This window comes from Engystomops pustulosus, chromosome 4, assembly GCF_040894005.1.
Source record: "Engystomops pustulosus chromosome 4, aEngPut4.maternal, whole genome shotgun sequence".
Lineage (NCBI taxonomy): Eukaryota > Metazoa > Chordata > Amphibia > Anura > Leptodactylidae > Engystomops > Engystomops pustulosus.
The window spans coordinates 15,630,388-15,651,750 of record NC_092414.1 but is presented as its reverse complement, the minus strand read 5'-3'; the positions used below and the strand labels follow the sequence as shown (position 1 = coordinate 15,651,750).

At 42.4% G+C, this 21,363-nt stretch overlaps 2 long non-coding RNA genes across 4 annotated transcripts in view; one reads left to right on the top strand and one right to left on the bottom strand.

The window, feature by feature from the left end:
* LOC140126154 (uncharacterized) overlaps positions 1-21,363 on the bottom strand; it is a 73,790-nt gene that overhangs the window by 4,333 nt on the left and 48,094 nt on the right. The window lies entirely within an intron of this gene.
* Positions 1-21,363, top strand: part of LOC140126153 (uncharacterized) — a 70,488-nt gene that overhangs the window by 24,276 nt on the left and 24,849 nt on the right. For all 3 annotated transcript variants that reach the window (XR_011854769.1, XR_011854770.1, XR_011854768.1), the window contains one exon: positions 2,379-2,432. This is a non-coding gene — a long non-coding RNA (uncharacterized lncRNA). The remainder of the gene's footprint in view (positions 1-2,378; positions 2,433-21,363) is intronic.

The following is a 21,363-nucleotide window of genomic DNA, read 5'->3' as shown; positions in this document are numbered from 1 at the left end:
TTTATGAAGTTTTCTGTTCTGGTGGAAATTGGCTTTCAGGTTGGGAAAATAGCTAGCAATTCACTTTATTATATTTGCTCAACGTTAGATCTTCGGTAGGTCTTATTTACTGATCTTCTTGGTCATCTTGAGGGTTGGCACCACCATTTGATGTTGTATTTAGCTGAAACCAATGTGATGGCTTCACACAATGCCTCATTGACTAAACTGGAAGGCACCAGCTATAAGGACACAGGCCCTGCTCATTACAAAGATCACGGGCAGGGTTTACCCGAGGACAACCTTAGTCTTATGCTTTGAGGTTATGTTCTGTGTATGATTAACTGAGTCCCGGGCATAGAGGCGATGACACCAGCTGATCTTGAGCTGCTGCAGTTCAACTGACAAGACCATGAAGCTGAACATGTGGAAGGCTCTAAAAGAGGATCTATGTATAAACAACAAAGAGAATTATTCTTATCTTAATTGCACTGGAAGGTTTTTTCCATGACTCCTTTCTGAGGACAGACGAGGCGATGGGGGGGAGGCACATATGCTCATTAACATAATAATGCAGCCAGCAAATGTTTACATTTCAGTAAGTGTGTGCATGTCAAATATTCTCTCAGGCTGGGCGTATGCAAAAAAACGAGCAGACAAAATGTCCTCAAAAAATAATTTCTGAAACCTACAGCTTATTTACCATCATTTAGGCAATTTTACAAAAAAAACCTAAAAACTTCCATAATAGAACCTTCATTGTTACAGTGAGAAAATTGTGAATTTAGGCTAAAGTAATGGAGACATAACCCTAAGGTGACTTTGGTGATAAGGTCGTGGACATGGGATTAACATCCAAAAATTTGTGATGGTACTTGGCCATCTTTAGTTGTGAATGAACCTTGAGCTTAGGCTTTCTCAACTGAGTACTGACTGGTCCAAAAGAGATCGGAAATATGCAAAACACCTCTCTACTAGATGGAGAATCAACCTCTGACCGATATTTGGACAGATTTTTGACACGGGATAAAACCTTCTGATCAAAGTTTTTGTTGTCAAATAGGTGGGAAAGACCGACTTTCTCCGTGATTCCACGTGAGCCGACACCAAAGTATCATCCAAAAGCCTAAATTAGTAGCACCTCAGGGATGTCAAGGATGTAGGGTGGTGAGGAACTTAATGGTCAGACACACCACACACTGCAGTATTTCTGCAACCTAAGCTTTCAAAATGTACTTTGTTTTTGCTTCAGACGACCGATCACCCCATCGGGGATGCCTATAGGCTCATGATTTACACCAATTATTCATGATTGATCCACCTGGTTGATCTTCATAATCGTCTCAGTACTGATGATTGCTTAGAGCTCTTACTATGGCTTTGCAGACAGATCTTTGTCTGTTTTCGGGTCCATTTGGTGAGCCACAGCTTCCCTGGCTATGCTGGTAGTTGTAGGGTCATGATATGTGAAGGTTGTGATTGTTGTTGGATTATATGGATCTTCACTCAAATCATTAGGGCAGGGAACTGATGTCCTAATAAACCCCTCAGCCGGGGCAAAGGTGAATCCCCTTAGTGAAGGAAAGGCTCTTCTTAGTTCTTAACCCAGGGTGTAGCTGGTTGGTGGGACTAGTTGCCAATATACCCATGGAACTGGTTGTCAGAGGGGCACCAAGAAGCCATATTTAGATGCAGACTAGAGGCAATGAACTGAACTTTTGACTTGGTGAAGGAAACTTTAGCTATAGCTCTATATGAGAAGGCAAAGTCTCACAACTCTTGGACACTTGTTTTTTTTCCGATTAAGAGTGTTAACCCATATTCAAAGAGTTTGTCCTGCTAGTATTTTTTCCATCATGGCATATAAAACAAAAGAAGTGATACTTACCTCAACATACCAAGGTTATCTACTTCCTCTCGACGCAGGAAGTGGCCACTCAGCCAATCCCTTGTCACAATAGCAACTAGCCTCCTCTATTGATTGGCTGGCAATTCATTTCCTGTTTTTCAAGAGGAAACAGGAAGTAGAAACCTAGGAGGACCTAGAAAGCATTTGATCAGAAATATTTAGATTTTCTTTTCGACGACATTTGAAGAATTAAAATACCACCTTCAAAGATACATGTTCTGATTTGAACTAAACAAACACTATAAATAGATGAAGCAAAACCGTTCTAATCTGTTTGTCGATGTTTGGGGGGGCCGTAGTAGACTCTTGCTATAATATTAGATTCTAGAATCCTCAAGACCTCTGAGCACACCTGGGAACACAGCTGACATAGTGACAGGTGCGCTTATTACTATGCTTGGGTTACACAGACGGGGAGAAATATGCAAGGCCTTTGTCTTTCTAATCTTTCCGAGCTCTAAATATAATCTTGTTTGTCTTCTTTCTGCAGATTCCATCGGGGGGAAGAGATGTCAGACGCACGAGGCGGCAGAAGAATGTACAGGTATTTACAGAACATTTGTGTCACTGGACATAACATTGTAGACCTTCAAGCGAGAGACATGGTCATCTGAGCTGGAGCTCCTCACAAAGGAGACTTGTTCTCTGTATGCAAGGGGTGAAGTAGGTGGCTGATTACATAATGCCATGTGTGCGCGGGGATGATCGGAGCCAGCGTACGTGATTGTAGGATAGTAGGAACCAGGACAGGCAGGTAGTCTTGCACTATGGCGGAATTTAGTCAACGACTAAACGGTCAACGGTGTTCTCTGACTTCAGGGTCATGTTTCAAAAAATATCTGTAATAGTATAGAATTTTGAAATTTTATACTCAAAGGGTTGGGTTATCAGAAACTCAGGATTATCCGATACCGATTAAAGGAATTTCCCTGTATTGGCATACGTAGGCCTTTCCCGCTGTATCTGGATGTAGGTGCTTCATCTCAGATTATGATTGTATCCAGTCTGGAGAAATTGCCCCCTGTTAAAACGCCATATATACTGTGATGATTATATGGAGTGCCGGTGACAGATGCTTCTAATGGAGACTTTTCTTATTAAGACTTGAAAGATGCAAATAAAAAACATGTGACAATCAAAGAAGTCCATGTGCTGCAAATAATGGACAATCTGGGACCAGTTTCCCCATTATAAAGGTTTGGGTTTTTTTCGCTCAAAGGCTCTGTCCACCTTCTTAACCAATTTGGTTGTTGCCTTTATGCATTGAAAATGAAAAATGGAGCAACATTTCATAAAGTTTTGATTTAAAAATTTCTACCGTTTTGTATATACCGCTCTTATTCTGAGATATGCGTTTCCATGCCAACAGACTACACACATAACCTTCGGGGTCAGGTTCTGTAAAAAAAAAAACCTCTTCCATATTCTTTATTAATGCAGTTGGAATGGAGTATGCCCGCAGGTTCACACTTGAGTGTATACAGCTCCTAAGCAAAACAATCTGTTTCCATGGTAACAGACTACATAAGAAACTTGGGTTCTAAAGTCAAATTCCTTCCATTAGTTCTCAATGAAAAGCTATAGATGTAAAAATCAAATGTTTGATTATGTTGTAAAAATGGAGTATGACTGAAGAAACATGGGTTAAGTGTATACAGCTCCTAAGCAGAGCTATATGTTTACATGTTAACAGGCTACAAATAAACTTGGTGTAATCAATTTCTACAGTCAAATCCCATTTGATATGTTATTGAGCAATTCACATGGAGGATATGATCACACATTTTATGTATACAGCTCCTATCCAGAGCTTTGTGTTTCCAGGGTAGCAGACTACAAACAAACTCGGTGTAGTCAGGTTCCAACAGACATTTTTTCAATTTTTTCTCGAGTCGATACTCCTTAGTGACTCGAGAAAAATTTTTTAAAAATGCCTGTTGGAACCTGACTACACAGAGTTTGTTTGTAGTCTGCTACCCTGGAAACATGTGGCATGTGACTGTAGGATCACACAATACACAGTTTTTACCACGGGTACACTTGAGTCTGCATAGGAGCTGTAGACATTAAACGGTAGTAGATTTTCAATCTACAAGACTGTTTATGTTATTATATTTCTCACATTGAACCCTCTGACCACAATCTATCAACATTTACAGCACATTGTACCGTAAGCAGATGGAAGGTTAAAAACTAAATGTACATTCCCTTTAAAATAAAAAAAAAGTGTACTGTCCCTTTAATAACGATGAGTTCTGTAGACAGCACCGTGGGGGTTCATGTAAGGCTCCGTAGATGCATTTCAGTTTGAGGTTTTCAAATTTACATGACGTTTGTTGTGCTTTTCCTTATGTTTTTGATGCTTTTTTGATGAATTTTTCATGAGTCGTCTCATTCCTGGCTTTACATATCTAATGCAGTCGATAGCTGTTCTATGCGGTAGTTTATTGAGAAGGCGCAGGATGGATTTTCTATTTCTCCGACGCCATGTTTGAAGATGCGCTGCCATGAAGGGACCCATTGGGAATTTGTTTTTAATGTTTGTTTTGCACAGGAGGCACATGGGACTGCTGCTCTTTTATACAATCCACCAATACAGAAGACAAATTTAGGACATTTTAGACACTATGGGGCAGATTTACTTACCCGGTCCTGTCGCGATCCCGTGGTGCGTTGTCCGACGAGGATTCGGGTCCGGCTCGATTCACTAAGATTGTGAACCCGAGTTCCTGCATCCGTCGATTCTGCGCCGAGGTGCGCCAGTGTTAGCCTTCTTCTTCCCGGTGCATGTGAGTGCTTGATCTTGCAACACAATTCCATTTTTTAAATTCCGTAGTTTGTCCGAATCCGTCGGGTTATCCGACAGCCACGCCCCCCGATTTCTGTCGCATGCGAGCCAGCGGCGATGCACCACAATCCGTTCTTGTGTGACAAAAACCCAGGGCAATTCGGCACAAAACGGAAATAATCGCGGAACCCGACGAAAGTGCGGCGTTCTGAGCCTTAGTAAATGTGCCACTATATCTAGTTTTCTTTTTGGGTTGGGGATGTTGCTGGTGTAGATTATAATGGAAAGTCCATGTGTGGATCCTAATAGAGGATCGTACACCCAGACTGGTGAGGGATAAGTGGTTTGGAGAACATTCACTATGTTGTTTATAGTAGCATGGACTATAACAAATCTATGGGCATCTATGGGTATTAGATTGCTAAAAATATTTGTTCCCAACACATTTTGGGTCTTCTTTGAAAAACACAACTCTCGTTCCTCTCACAATGTTTCCGTTAAAGAGACTTCCACCTGACCCCCATCTCTCACACAGCATTTGATTTTGCATAGACCATAGAAGTTTAAGTGCAGATATAGTGTGGTAGGTTTTCCGATAATATTGTTGAAATAATAGATATGAGCTCACCATTTTGGGTTGTGATACTGTCACTGTCACAACCACAAAGACAGCTTAGTTTGCTCAAGGGGCAATCAATGGTAACCCCGACCAGAACACAGCTGGGTGTCTTAAATATGAAGAAATCCGGATTGGCTATAGATAGCCCCAAAAAAAGTTCCTTTCCAAATGTTTTTTTTTTGGGCTACGTATAGTCGATTTCTACATACTTTTTTTACATGGAGAGACTGTAACATGACCCCCCTATATGTCAGATAAATTATCACACGGCCCTCCATCTCATGGCACTGTTATTTGTTAACATGGAGAGATGTAACATGACCCCCCTATATGTCAGATAAATTATCACACGGCCCTCCATCTCATGGCACTGTTATTTGTTAACATGGAGAGATGTAACATGACCCCCCTATATGTCAGATAAATTATCACACGGCCCTCCATCTCATGGCACTGTTATTTGTTAACATGGAGAGATGTAACATGATCCCCCTATATGTCAGATAAATTATCACACGGCCCTCCATCTCATGGCACTGTTATTTGTTAACATGGAGAGATGTAACATGACCCCCCTATATGTCAGATAAATTATCACATGGCCCTCCATCTCATGGCACTGTTATTTGTTAACATGGAGAGACTGTAACATGACCACCCTTTATGTCTATGTCAGAGATATTACAACAGGACCCTCCTTCTTCTCACAGCATTTTATTTTAACACAGAGAGACTGTAATATAATCCCTCTTAAAGGGACTGACAGACAGTACTGCGGCTAAATCCCCTCCCACCTGCTTTACTAAATTACTTGAGACAGAATAAATGGCTTGCCTCGATCACTTACTGAAGACTTACTGAAGACTGGTAAAGTACAGGCAGTCCCCGAGTTACATACAAGATAGGTTCCTTGGGTTTGTACTTCATAGTTTCTACGGTTAAAAAAAGACACTTGTCCATCAAGTTCAACCAAGGAAGGGAAAGGACTGGATGAGGATGGGATTTAGGGGAAACAATTCTATATAACATAACCATCAATGTTATTTAGGTGTAAAATGGCATCTAGACCCTTCTTGAAGCTCTCTGCTGTCCCTGCTGTGACCTGAGCTCGGCTATTCCACAGATTGACAGTTCTCATAGTAAAAAAGCCCTTTCACCTCCGGTGATTACTTAAGTTGAATTTGTATGTAAGTCGGAACTGTATTTTTTTTTTATAATTGTAGCTCCAGACAAAATTTGTTTTTGTCCCAGTGACAATTAGATTTTCAACTTTTTTTGCTGTAATGGGACCAAATATTATCAATAAAGCTTCATTACGGACACCTTATTTAATGTTTTCTATAATAAAAAAAAAAAATTCCCCGAAACACGTTTGTTCCTAAATGTGATTACTTTCATAAAATTTGAGCCTTCAGCTGTATAAGCTTTGGCGAATTTATTGCACGACCCATCTTCTTGAGGGCAGCTCCATGTACACAGCCAGTGGAAATATTAATATCGCAGCCACGTTTAGTTTTCCTTCTTTTCGAGGTGGACCGCTCCGGAATGTTTCACAAATAAATACTTAGTATGAGTAGCTGTTTATTCAGTTTTAATCCCATTTCCACCTCCATCATTTCTGAACAGAAAGGACGGAGGGAATATATTAAAGATGAAACATTTGGTGAGCGGCAACCCCGCTCTAAGTTCCTCCTTCCTCTTGGCGGTTTGCTGATTTTTACACGGGCATATGCTGCATATTTTGTACACTCCTGGGACTGACACACAGCCCTCCTATTATGTCTTATTAAAAGGCCTGACAGCCTGCAAATATATCATGAAAGCAGAGTCTACTCACACGGTAGATGACTATGTCTCAATTTCTGAGAAGGTTTCTCCTCAAGGGTCGGAATATTCTCTTATATGTAGGAGTATATAGCACGGATAAAAAAAATATATATGTTAAAGGTAATATCAGAAGTCAGGTTCATTAAGATATAGAAGGCCACATCCCGTGAACTTCAAACCACTCAAACCAGAGATTGGCCCCACACGTAGAATAAACGTGAGGTCAAGGTGGTGGAACTGTAAGAACCAAAGACCGCGAGCCACGGTGGGGTTCCCTAGAAAGTATGGCTTTTCTCCCTGTTTGTGAACAAAACTGGCCCAACAATTTTTGTAAATTGGAAACCTCCTTTAGAAGAAGGTTTGGACACCTGTTCAAGTGCATTTTGGCGCATTTGGGCCCACTTTAAACCCTTGCTCAGCTCTTTCTAAGCAGGGGCCAATCTGGCCGTAGGATTGTTCTCACTATCTGTGGAGAATGCTTCCGATTCATTCACTTCCGATTGACCACAATGTTTGCCAAACAGAAGAAGACCTAACCTCTAGGCCCATTGTGACCCCAACTCCCATGTCAAATTTCCATGGTCTTCATGTCATCAAGAACCATCCCTACAAGAACTCAGCGCAAAGTAATGATGAACAGAACTGTCAAAGCTTTTTTTCAAAAGTGTATTGGGTTTCCCGGTTTGTAGGCACTAATGGATACATTAATTCCATGAAGAACTAGCAGATTTTTAGTAGGAATTTAGTTTTACGTCAAAGTTTTTGTGAGACAGTGGAGAGAAAATAAAAATGTCTTCTCAAAATCATTAATGTTTCGAAAGACATGTAGGTATGAGTATAGTCATGACCTGACAAGGTCATTGCATCAAAAATTTTTGACTACCAACTCCTGAGCAGGGTCAAAGTATAGATTTCATAGTGTCAGGCAATGTGGGTTTTATGGGGACCCTAGGAGACAAAGGTCCACCGTAGTGAGACTGGTTGATAATAACTTGTGTACAACTCCCCTCCTCAGAGGAACTGCATTTTAAGCAAACTGAGAGTTGTGAGGTTGAACCAGAAATATGGAAAGTGTTTTGAGGGAAATGTACAAAGTTTGTATTGCGCACACCCCTACATGGAGCCCCATATCAGCTACACGGGCTTTCTTCGTTCAAGGATATTTGTACACACAATACAGGAAGAACATGTTCTGAAACATGTAGATTAAACTGGGTATTTGCCCCCAGGTTACCTTTGAGCAAATTCTCTCATTTTACTCATATTCGACTATACTTTGAACAATTGGGCAACCAATATTTGGCTGTTGGATACATTTCTGTAATAGCTTGTAACCTAGAAAATATTTATTTTTTCTAAGTTTTTTCCAAGCTTTTGGATTTAACCACAAATTAATTTTATCAAAACTATTGGGGGGTCAATTTTCTAGGGTTTCCACCAACTTCCTCATATCATGGGAACTGTGTGAGGGTATTATTTCAGCACTGTATGGCGATTATTTTCAAATACTTGACAGTTTTTCTCTTTACTGCTCCTCATGGGCGGAGTTAACCATTGGATCCTCCTCTCCACATGTGCTACAATTTTAACGAACAACAGAAGAGAGTAATTTCTTCTTCCTTTACCACACATTGTAGGTAAAGGTAGACACATGATTGACCCTTCCACTGTGGTTTATATGTTTAGTCGGCATAAGGAGGGGCCATATAAATAGCAGGACCCCTTTACTGGACGCTGTATTTACTGACTACCTAGGCAACCTATGAGGCTTTTGTATGACTTTGTGAGACGAATAGTGAGAAGGATAAATACTTTAAGGGAACAGGAAAATGTTGATTAATCCAAGAGTTTCGAGTCCTAGGGGGTTGGGATTACTACACAGGGTAAATTTTTTATGACAAGAGTAAACGTTTGGCACAAGAGTGTCGGAAATTGAAAATTGATTTAAAACTTTTTCTTAAGCTGTAACACTTCTTTGGTTCTTTTGCTGTTGTATTAATGCACATCCGGTAGAAAATTACTATTAAAACAAAACCTTATACCATGCTGAAAGGAGTGTTTTATGGTGCCTTTAACACTCTGCGTTCCTATGACTGCTGGCGGAAAGGCCCAATATAAATACACACACATATACACCCCTGCACCCCATCTGGAAGCATAAAATACGTGTGTACTGTAGTTTTGGTAAAAAGCTAGTTAAGTTCAGTCACCACCACCGAGGACAATAATAATTTATTACAGGGATTTACAATGGTTTCATTAAGTAAATAAATCAAAGGGGATCCGAGGCCTAAACATTACGAGGGGCAGACAATTTGCCGGCTGAGCCAGTATAAATAGGAAAGTCATTTCATTGAGGCACGAGTCATGTAGTGCTCCGTACCTCGTGAGGTCAATGCTTCGTGTATAGGTCAAGTTACGACCTGAAGTTGCTTGAATTATCCAGGAAATTGGTACATAGCCCCCTCTAGTCCTCTAAAAACACCGTTTTTTTTCAGATCTCGTTTCGTTAATTCTTTTATTTCTAAATTTTCGGTTTTCACTTCAATGATAATAACGGGTGTGAACGGAATTCAGTCAAAGTCCCTCGAAGTCGAAGGACATTTTAACGAATCTTTGAAACTACCGTTATTATCGTACGAACAAGATTTGTCCAAAGCGAATCGGAAAATATATCATTCCGCGCCTGAAAATGGACAGATTCCTACCGAATCGAAGAATCCACAAAACAATTTGCTCATCACTTATAAGAATCAGGGTTCTTCAGTTCTTCTGCCACTTGTGTATAGGCTGTTTCCAATATCTCATCGACTAGTAGGGTGTTAAGCAGCAGTTACAGATGAAACCCATACTCTTGGGTGCCACCCGTTTCTAGAAAAATTTCACAATTCAATGCACTATTGTCACTACACGTTGTCAGGATTGGTGGTAGTGGACCCACTGGACCACCGCAGATGATGACATAAACCAACACCTGGGACCGAAGTCTAAGGACCTGGGACCGAAGTTCACCAGAGCCTGCCACAAAGTGGGTCGGACTTGCGTAGTACCACCGGGTCGTTCCACAGATGCAAATTTGTCCACAGTGGCGGCCAAGGCGAAGTACAGAATCGTGAGGCAGAAGCTTGGTCAGGGACAGGCAAAAGGTGGAGACAGTCAGAACAGGATTAGAGTCGGGGATGTGGTGGAAGGTCAGGACGGGCAGCACAGGAACGAGGTCAGGAACGGAATCGAGGAAATCAGGATAATCGCACAGGGCATCAGGAAAGCTTTCTCTAAGGCTATAAGGCACAAAGATCCGGCAGGGAACACAGGAAGGGGCTGGGAATTTATCGGGAAAGACAGTTGGTCAGCGCCAGTTATCGGTGCGCTTCCCCTTTAAATTTAACAGTGGCGACATGCTCGAGGACCCGAGGGAGACGCTGCTGGAACCCAGCGAGGTGATTAGTGCAACGGCCCACACAGGGGTACACGGGTGTGCCTGCGACCCGAGACAGGGGTCGCAGGTGCACCCGTGACACACATCCTGAGTTGCATAGTGCAGGAATAAGATGCCAGATCTAGAGTAATGACAACACGTAGAGTGACTAGTTGTATAGTCCTGGTAGAATAATTGCCTGCTCAAAAGAGGAGAAGGCTAGAAGTAGGATTGGTCATAAGATTGATGGGGGTTCGACAACTGGCACCACAACCGATAAACTTTTGTCTCTAATATTGAGAACAGCCCAGGAGCCAACCTAAAACAATTGTGGGACCCCCCTAAGGATAATTTGTCAATATCTATCACCCTGAAAACCCCTTTAATTTCGTCTTTAGCAAACAATTCCGAAATCCTTACTTTGAATCTCTTCCAATATGTTTTTAGTATCCAGAAACCTAATATATTTGATTCAGAGCTCCAAGATCCCAAGTCGAAACCTTTATAAATGTCTAGCTGCCTACAGTCACCACTAGAGGGAGCTCACTATATATGACGAATACATTGACCTAAATTAAAAGCCCAGTGACTGGGCAAAATTTGTATAATGATATAGTCCTATAAAACCTCATAAGTTTTTAATTACAATCCCTTTTTAAGCATTCCTACGCAAAAGCCCAAATACATTTTGTGTTTTTTTTAATTAATTTAGCGTCCCACGCTGTAACTGCACCCAGTCAAGTCCGGTATCCGCTTTCAGATATTAGTGACTGATTTGATAATTTTTTAAAATTTCATTTAGAAGGGAGAGAAAAAAAAAAGAAATGTTTCCATTATGAAAAATCCATATGACGCGTTTTTCGCGGATTCAAAAGCCGAGTATTTAAAGAGGATTGGATTGATTTAAGATTATCTCGGCCCCCGGTGTACATTTGTATTTTTAATGGGTGTAAACAATGTGTTTGCAAAGTGCTTGCAATTCTAATTAGTGGGGGGAGGTTCGGTATTATGTGAGACATTCATCGCACCTTATGGGAAACAAGAGGCTTTGTTAGCGATGGCTGAGAAATTATAAAAGGCTTCCCATGCTTCACGCCAGCACACAGCTTAATTTAGATTTTTTTTGGGGGGGGGGGGTTAACCCCTTTGCTGCCTGTGATTGCCTCCTCTTTAGCAAATGAATTGAAATATGGGGTAATATACTTTGCAGCTGCCTGTCTTGCTATGGGAGTCATTAAACTTTCTTTGTCAATTTTTTCTCATTATGACTACGGCGCCCGCTTTTTCTTAAAGTGCACCTGTCACCTACACACAGTAGAAGTCTTTTTTTTAAATTACGGCAGATTGAGATGCAAAATTTTGCAACGGGGCACACGGACGATACGTGAGAAATGAGCCTGGGAAAGTGATGTGGGGGCACAACGAACCTGAGACGACCAATTGTGGTAATAATCACCGGCTAGGATGATCAGATTGGGGAAAGATCTGTCCTTTCAAAAATAATTGCCGCCTCCCCCCCCCCCACACCGAAGCCACATATTCTCAAAAAAATTACTGAGGACTAAGCTCGGAATGCCATGTTTTTCAGATTTTCACTCCAAAGTGGACGAGAAATTAATCGGGGATACAGTCGGCTAAACAACAGAACTCAATGTCAAGCAGCAGCTGCAAAAGCTTGGTACATAGAGATAAAACCAATGTAATATTGACCCAAGAAATCTGGTTTCGCTATAAGACAATCCTCAGCTAAAAGAGTGTTTTTTTGGAGCCACTTCATCTTGAACAGTCACAAAATTCACAACCATAACCTTAACTCTCTTCTAGCCTTAAAAAAAAAAAAAAAGATCAGGTCTGGATGTTCCGGAACATAACAGTGAAACTTCCTGACATGTAAAACAGGAAGTCAGAATGTCGCTCGTTGGCCAAAATTTGAAGCAAAACAAAGGGAGGACAATAGCTTCATCGTTCTCTTAAAAATGGTTGTTATTGTAGAAAAATGCACCCAAAATGAACTCTGTATTCATCAAAACAAAGTGCTACATTTCAGGGGTTAACATAGACAAAAGGGGGGACCCATACACAAAGCTGGGACCCCTAATTTCAAAGGCCATATAACAATGGCGTACTCTATGGTATGCCGCCTTATCTAAAGGGATTTTCCACTTTGGACAATCCCTGTTTGTGAGTAATGTCTTCACTTTCCAGTGGAATTTCCCTGCAGTGCCCCCACAGGGGAAATTAGGTATTACACAGGGCCCATTCACTTAATGGTCAATCTTTATAGAACAGGTCCTCCCGAGCAAGAGACACTCTTTGTACCCAGTTTCCACTAAAGCCAAGAGATGAGGTTCTCGTAAAGAAGATTCCACTCTTTAAATTAAGATGTAACTAATAAATATTGTTTTTGAAATTGGGACAACCGAAGGAATAAAAATTTTACAAAAATTAGGAATCCGCTCTGAAACATGTAAAGATTTCCTTATGGTAGCCCCAACACTTTAACCCAACATTATAGGAAACTTAGTTCCTACCAATTCCCAAGGAACCTCCCCTTTATATGCAAATTCTCAGAAGCCCTGCCTCTTTGCGGTCCAAATTACAAAAAAGTGCTCTAAAAGGTACTAAGACAATAGATGGTACTGAAGGGTGGTTGTACCGAAATGACCGGTAATGTCCTAGGGCGAGATCCATGCAAGCGAAATCCATTAAAGCCGTCGAATGTCTGCACCTTGAGGCAGATGTTTTTGCGGTCTATGATCCCTTTATGCAGAGAAGGGTCCATTATTGTCAAAGAGCGGAGTGTAAACATATCCTTACATTACCTGAGCGCTATAGACAACGCTTCCTTAGTAACATTCCGCCCGGGGCTTGGCTGTTTGCTTATCTCTTTATTGCGACACGGAAAATGTTTTCCATACAAACAGAGGACGAGAATAGAATCACCAACTGAGCTGCAGACTTAACCCCTACGCTCCTGTCAACTCAAGTTGGGGAACCAGGTTGAGTTCACATATATCGTATTTATAATTAAATTAAAGGGGGTTGTCCAGCAACTTGAAAGTACCCAGAATGTTTTAACTAATAACTGGGTCCTTACTGCGTCTCTTGACTACCCATTACTGGTCTATGGTTAAATGGTGGTTGGTGAGTAGTCAAGCACCTTAAAACCCTAGCTAACTTTTAAGTATACTTCACATAGACCTAGCTGCTGTGACTCACTGGTGGAGATCTAGCTGCTGTGACTCACTGATGGAGATCTAGCTGCTGTGACTCACTGATGGAGATCTAGCTGATATGACTCACTGACTGAGATCTAGCTAATGTGACTAATGGAGATCGAGCTGCTGTGATTCACTGATGGAGATCTAGCTGCTGTGACTCACTGACGGAGATCTAGCTGCTGTGACTCACTGATGGAGATCTAGCTGCTGTGACTCACTGATGGAGATCTAGCTGATATGACTCACTGACTGAGATCTAGCTAATGTGACTAATGGAGATCGAGCTGCTGTGATTCACTGATGGAGATCTAGCTGCTGTGACTCACTGACGGAGATCTAGCTGCTGTGACTCACTGATGGAGATCTAGCTGCTGTGACTCACTGATGGAGATCTAGTTGCTGTGACTCACTGATGGAGATCTAGTTGCTGTGACTCACTGATGGAGATCTAGCTGCTGTGACTCACTGATGGAGATCTAGTTGCTGTGACTCACTGATGGAGATCTAGCTTCTGTGACTCACTGATGGAGATCTAGCTGATATGACTCACTGACTGATATCTAGCTAATGTGACTAATGGAGATCGAGCTGCTGTGATTCACTGATGGAGATCCAGCTGCTGTGACTCACTGACGGAGATCTAGCTGCTGTGACTCACTGACGGAGATCTAGCTGCTGTGACTCACTGATGGAGATCTAGCTGCTGTGACTCACTGATGGAGATCTAGCTGCTGTGACTCACTGATGGAGATCTAGCTTCTGTGACTCACTGATGGAGATCTAGCTGATATGACTCACTGACTGATATCTAGCTAATGTGACTAATGGAGATCGAGCTGCTGTGATTCACTGATGGAGATCTAGCTGCTGTGACTCACTGACGGAGATCTAGCTGCTGTGACTCACTGATGGAGATCTAGCTGCTGTGACTCACTGATGGAGATCTAGCTGCTGTGACTCAATGATGGAGATCTAGCTGCTGTGACTCACTGATGGAGATCTAGCTGCTGTGACTCACTGATGGAGATCTAGCTGCTGTGACTCACCTATGGAGATCTAGTTGCTGTGACTCACTGATGGAGATCTAGCTGCTGTGACTCAATGATGGAGATCTAGCTGCTGTGACTCAATGATGGAGATCTAGCTGCTGTGACTCACTGATGGAGATCTAGCTGCTGTGACTCACTGATGGAGATAGTGCTGCACTAACGGTCTTCTTTCTCCTCCCCTCTTCATACACTTCTACATAATCTGAGACGTCAGTAAGCTTGTGCTTTTCTTGCTTGTAAGGCTGGGCTCACATGACGTTTTATGTATACATTAAGCATATACATCGGGAATAGGCGTATACGTTGACATATATTGGCAGACAGGGGTATGGTTGTTGGCTCCATCTGACCACAATATGTCAGGTCCACCGAAAAAGGCACGAGGGACGTATGCACTCAGAGTAGGCAATAGAAGCCTATGGGGAACGGATCCAGCGTATTGCATCCCTTTTCCAAGCCTTGCCGAGGGCGCTCAACAGGAGGGAGGATCATTTGATATCACCGTCCATATTAGGACAGTGTCATCACTGGGGAAACACCTCATACATCGGCGGCAGCCAATCAGCAGGGGGAGGAGGGGTCCCCAGAGACACAATCTTAAACAAGTTGACCAGGAATTATAGTTTAGCAAACTACTGGTGGAAACCCCTTCAGCTATAATTCTTGGCCAATCCCTTTAAGACTTAAGTAGATTTACATGTGAAATTGACATATGTGGGGGGGAATACAATACTTGGATTGAAAGCACAAGGCCTATATACTTTTCGCCCACGGCTTCCATGCTCGGTCATCTCCACATGGTCCAATCCTTCATAAATGTTGGCATTTTTCCTAAATAGACATAGTTTAGGCTTTACTTGCTTCTGTATATAAGTAAATAATCCTGTGATTTACGAGAAAAAAAATCTGATTATTAAGGCTGATCTGCTTTTCCAGTAAATTTCATCTATTCCTCTCCCTGTGGTCGACAAAGGTTCTTCTGTTGTATTTAACACTAATGATGATGTAAGAGAGCGGCAACAAGGTGCCCCAGGGCTATGCTGGTGCCAACAGCTAAGGGAATCCCATAATTTGCTTTGGGGCTCTTGGTGGTAGTGGTTTTTCAATCTCCTTGTGATGACCTTGGCTGAACTTGGGTTTCCATGGCCAGATCTTGAAGACCTCCTGAAGTTACCCTCTTCTTATTCAGAACCAACCAAGTGTGAATGGGTTTAGGGGGATCAGGAAAAATAGCTGTCAGCTGAATGCAATGTCTAGGGTTCCATTGGACCAAGGAGGTCTCTAGTTGCCCTCAAGTTGTCTTTCGCTTGGACCCATCATTGTGTTGGGCCGTTGGAGGATCTTCTGATATAGGTCTAATGAGTGCCCAGCTAAGACTAGGTTCATCATGAGTCCCCATGAGTGTGTTGAGGGGGATCAGGAAGAATAGCTGTTGGCTGAATGCAATGTTTGGGGTTCTATTGGACCAAGAAGGTCTCTATTTGCCCTCAAGTTGTCTTTTGCTGGGACCCATCATTGTGTTGGGCCGTTGGAGGATCTTGTGATATACTGTAGGTCTAATGAGTGCCCAGCTAAGACTAAGTTCATCATGAGTCTCCATTAGTTAAACAGGACCACAGGAGTGTCGAAAATCCCAATGAAGACCAAATGCACCTCATGATGGACAACAATTGGTGTCCATTATGACCCTTTTGGGTTCCTTTTGCTGATCTTCTGATAAACGTAGAAGTAAAACTGAAGGAGGGTGGTGTGAACAAAGTACAATGCTATGTAGGTATTTAGTATGGTTTATGCATAACACAATGTAAAAAATTGCAAATTTAATTAAAAAAATTATAAAAAATTAAATTGAAAATGAAAAAATGTAAAAAAAAAATAAAAATCGATTTTATGTACATCTGCCCCACCTTTTTGAAATTGCACCCATTTTTTGATTATGGGTTAGACTCGAGTGTTTACATATTGCATTTACCTTCTGCATCTTGCACAGAAACTTCTCTCAACCACAGGGCACACATTTCTCCAGTTCCCTGAAAAGTTATGCTAAAATATGCTAATGACTTTGCAAGACAACATATGTACTGGTGGGGGTGTTAAAGGTTTTGTAAAAGCCTCTCATTGTGCCTCATTGTCTCCGATGTTATTGATTTGGTTCATTTGTATGAGCATCGGTTGGGTTCACGGAGTTGACCGCCACGTCTGTTGGCGCCAGGTTGTAGAGGAGTCACCACCTGAAATTAGCAACATGCTAATATTTTTTTATAATTGTACATGTCGCTTGGTTTACCAGAAACATTATAACATCCAATGTTCTGCTATCTGACTACAGGGGGCAGTATTTTGAAATTTTGGCCACAACAGTGAGTGGTACTTCAAATTATTGCACAAAACAGAGGGCAGTATTGAAAAATACCCACTACAATGGGTGGAGCCTATATATACTCTAAATACTGGACACTATCAAAAGGAAAAATCGGAGGGTTTTCTCGAAAATAATGGCCTGAACAGGTGGATGTACTCTAAAACACTGCCCACAACAAAGGGAGGTACTCCAAAATAATTGCCACAATATTGTGCAGTTCACCAAAATACTAACCACAACTGGGGCTGATACTGCAAAATACTGGCCACAACAGGGGGGGCTACTCCAAAATACCGCCCACAACAGGGGTAGATACTTTTAAAATACTGGATGCAACAAACTATTGGGCACAAGAGAGGGAGGTATTCCAAAATGCTGGGCACAACAGGGTGTGGTACTCCGAAATATTGGACACAACAGAGGGCAGTATTCAAAGATACCCACGACGATGGGTGAGGACTCAAATACTGGACACTACCCAGTGGAAAGTGTGAGGAGTTTCCAAAAAATAACGTCAACAAAAGGGTGGTACTCCAAAATGCTAGACACAGCATGCAGAGGTACTCCAAAATACTGGCCTCAACAGGGGCAAGGTATTCAAAAATACCTAACACAACAGGGAGGGGGATGTTTCTAAAAAAAAATACAGGTCTTAATGAGATGATGTTCAAGGTGTGTCAACTGAATGTAATACTAAAAATACTTAAAAATACTCAAAATCACCACAACAAGATGGTGGGGGGGTTGTATTCAAATATGACCTCTACGACAGGGGGCGATACTCAAAAATAGTCACCATAACTGGGACATTACTCAAATATACTGTCCACAACAGTGACTCCCTACAACTGTTTGCGTGTCCATCACATTCCCAGGATATGACCAATATAACTTTCACAAATAGAAGAACTGATACAAAAAGTTTATCTAAACCTTCTTTGCATTCCAGTATGTTAGCAGATTACACTCTGCGGAAGGGTCTAAAGGATCTTCTAGACAGCCGTCCCTGGACCCCCTATAGACTGTAAGACGAGCAGTTTCTGATCAGATATTCCCAGCTCCAGCCCGGAGCGCAGTACGCAGCTATTCATTAACTCTGACACTGTGCCGCTCGCGGTGCCTCTTGCAGCCACACCAGGGGTTGTTTAAGGACAAAGGGGATTTGCATAGTTTTTGCTGCGACTGCTGAACGGCAGATATAAACATGTTCTTCCGTCTTCCAGTATAAATAGCTTGTTTGTCCCCTTTCTACACAGATCACTCGATAACCTCTGCTGCAGAATATAGCTTTTATATTTACATTCGGAGCAGAGAGATACTTAATCTAGATAAAAACAAAAACTTTCTTAGCCGTTCCTGGTCGCCCGTGAGACCTGGTTTCCTCCTACGGCAAAACTCAGTGACCTTAAAAAATAACCGGCGCCAACATAAACTTATTCCGATTGTTTCACATGCCGTAAATGCTAAATAATATAAACAATGGGAGGGGGGGGGGGTTTCGATGATGAAGGATTTCAGGTCCTGCTAAGACTATAGGTCTATGAGATCACAACGTTGGTCATTGGGCAGGTACTGCCTCGTAGATCATCACGTCTCGGGCCCATCTTAGGTTGGCGTCATCTCTTGATTGAAAGGGGTTGTTTGATAGGCTTAGGTTATAAATCTATAATCAATGGGATCAACACTGGTTGACACTGGAGAAGAGCTGAGCTACCTTAAAAAATAACCCGGGCCAACATAAACTTATTCCGATTGTTTTGCATGCCGTAAATGCTAAATAATACAAACAATGGGAGGGGGGTTTCGATGATGAAGGATTTCAGGTCCTGCTAAGACTACGAGATCACAACGTTGGTCATTGGGCAGGTACTGCCTCGTAGATCATCACGTCTCGGGGCCATCTTAGGTTGCCGTCAACTCTTGATTGAAAGAGCCTATCTAGTAAGCTTAGGTTAGAAATCTAAAATCAATGGGAGCAACATTGGTTGACCCGATGGTTGCGTTCCGATTTGTGGTTTGTGTTCGGCCTCGCGACCCAGACATATTGACGGACTTGTGGCTGAACAACCAATCCGGCAAATTGACACCGCCAAGCAACTAGCCATGGCTATGATTGGCCAGGGGACCCAATTTAGGGGCGTCAATTTAGCCAGCAATTTGGTAATATATCCGGGTCATGTAGCTGAAGCCCAAACCCAGTCCGCTATTTTCCTGGAGTTGAATGTAGAGTTGGAAAGGGTAGACCGACCCACCAACGGGGGGTATCATTTGAGGTGGTGCAGAATATTAGTTGCACTCTGGCCCAGCAGCCTTATGGGGTCTATAACTTACCTCTTCCCTACAAAGAGAACAGAACTATAAATGGCACATTGTAGTTGGGGGCTTGGTACAGGTTTTGATTTGGATCTGGCGCCTTTGGATTTACTTCCATGCACCAGAGACCCAAAGGATCCCCACTGGGAGGGGAGGACTGGACCAGCAGGTAGAATATGAGCGGTAGAAGTTGCATTCGCACTCTGGCCCAGGGCACTTATGGGGCCCATAGTTGTCTCTTCCACATGTAGAGAAAAGAACAGAACATTAGAGTTAGAGGGGTTGGGGGCTGATACAGGTTTTGATTTGGACCCGGCACCTTTAGATAAAGCTTCTATCCATCAGAACATATCCAGTGAGAGAAGACCAGACCACCAGCTGGGGCAGCATTTTAAGGTGGTTCAGAAGATGCGTCTTCCCTATACAGAACCATAAACAGCACATTATAGTCAGTGGCCTCTTACAGGTTTGGATTTTTGCGCATGTAACAGAGGATCCTCTGATGGGGCGAGGCACAAAAACTCGGATACCCACTAATCTGATATTGATGACCTATACTACACAAAAATGGATGGGAAATGCCCAAATGCCCCCACTTGCCCAAGTCCTTCTATCCCATATGTTAGATCCTCATTGATGCCCTGCCCGATAAGTCTACAGTCGAAATTCCCAAAGTTTCGCATACCCGTTTCGCCAACGACCCTACTCTGATCTTCCAATCACAAAATCTGCCGAAATCATTGACTCTTTGGCTTAGATTTTGCAATGTCGTTATGTCTGTATATTCCGGGCTCTATTATCTGCTTGTGTGTGGTTCCCCAAAACCCATGTAGTCAACCGTTTCCCCTCTGAAAGCACAAAAGGGACGGAGCAACTTTGTGACGACTTTGTACGAAGTGAAAAGCCATTGTGCACCCAGCATGCACTGCAGCCGGCCTCCGTTCTGCACGTTACTTCTTCTTACTGGCCCGACCCTGATGGAGAGACAGGAACCCTTCTATATCCTGTGCAGAGGCCGCAAGTCTCAAACCACAAGGACTTGTGTGCAGAGTCCTTCAGATAAGTGGAATTTTTGGATTCTGACGAAACTTTTTTTCTTATCAAACCGGTGAAAATATTAACAGTTTCATGTACAATTAAAGGGGCTGTCCAGGGTTACAAATACAAGGCGGCCTTCTAGAAATAGCGCCACCCATGCCCATAGGTTGTGTCTGGTATTGCAACTCAGCTACATTAACATCAATGAGGAAGAAGAGCACTACCAAACATGACCTGTGGGCAGGAGTGAACCTAAACTCTCTGCTGCCGGAGAACAGCGCCCCCTCCATCCCATCCAGTAGTAATATATCAGGCTATTTTTTTATTATGTGGGTTCTCCATACAGTGTCTCACACCCTTGCTGACGTCTGGTGAGAAGAAACACTATTTTTACATTGCAGGTCCTGCTTTGTAACAGGTGACCGCAATCCTGATGCTGCCCCCCATCTTGCTCAAGGTGGTGCCGCCTGAGGCATGAGACTCAACTCGCTTCATGGCTGATGCACCCCTGCCAGTGGGCAGGTGGGAGTAAGCAGTGGGCTGTTTTTAGAAGAAGGCAGCCATATTTTTCTATTCTAGTCAATTCCTTTATATCATGACACACTTGAAAGGCGATAACTGTCTGATTGGTAAGGGTCCCTTACAATCCTTAGAATGATCCTTAATCATGTGTCCCACCATAGCTCCATAGTTGACATGCATGCATCCATTCAATTCAACCTTAATGGGATTACCTGAGATAGTAAAAGGGATTGTCCAAAATCAGGCATGAGTATCTGATCAGTGGTGTGGCCGACTTCAAATAGTCTGCTCCTATGGAAGTGAATGGGAGTTGCTGCT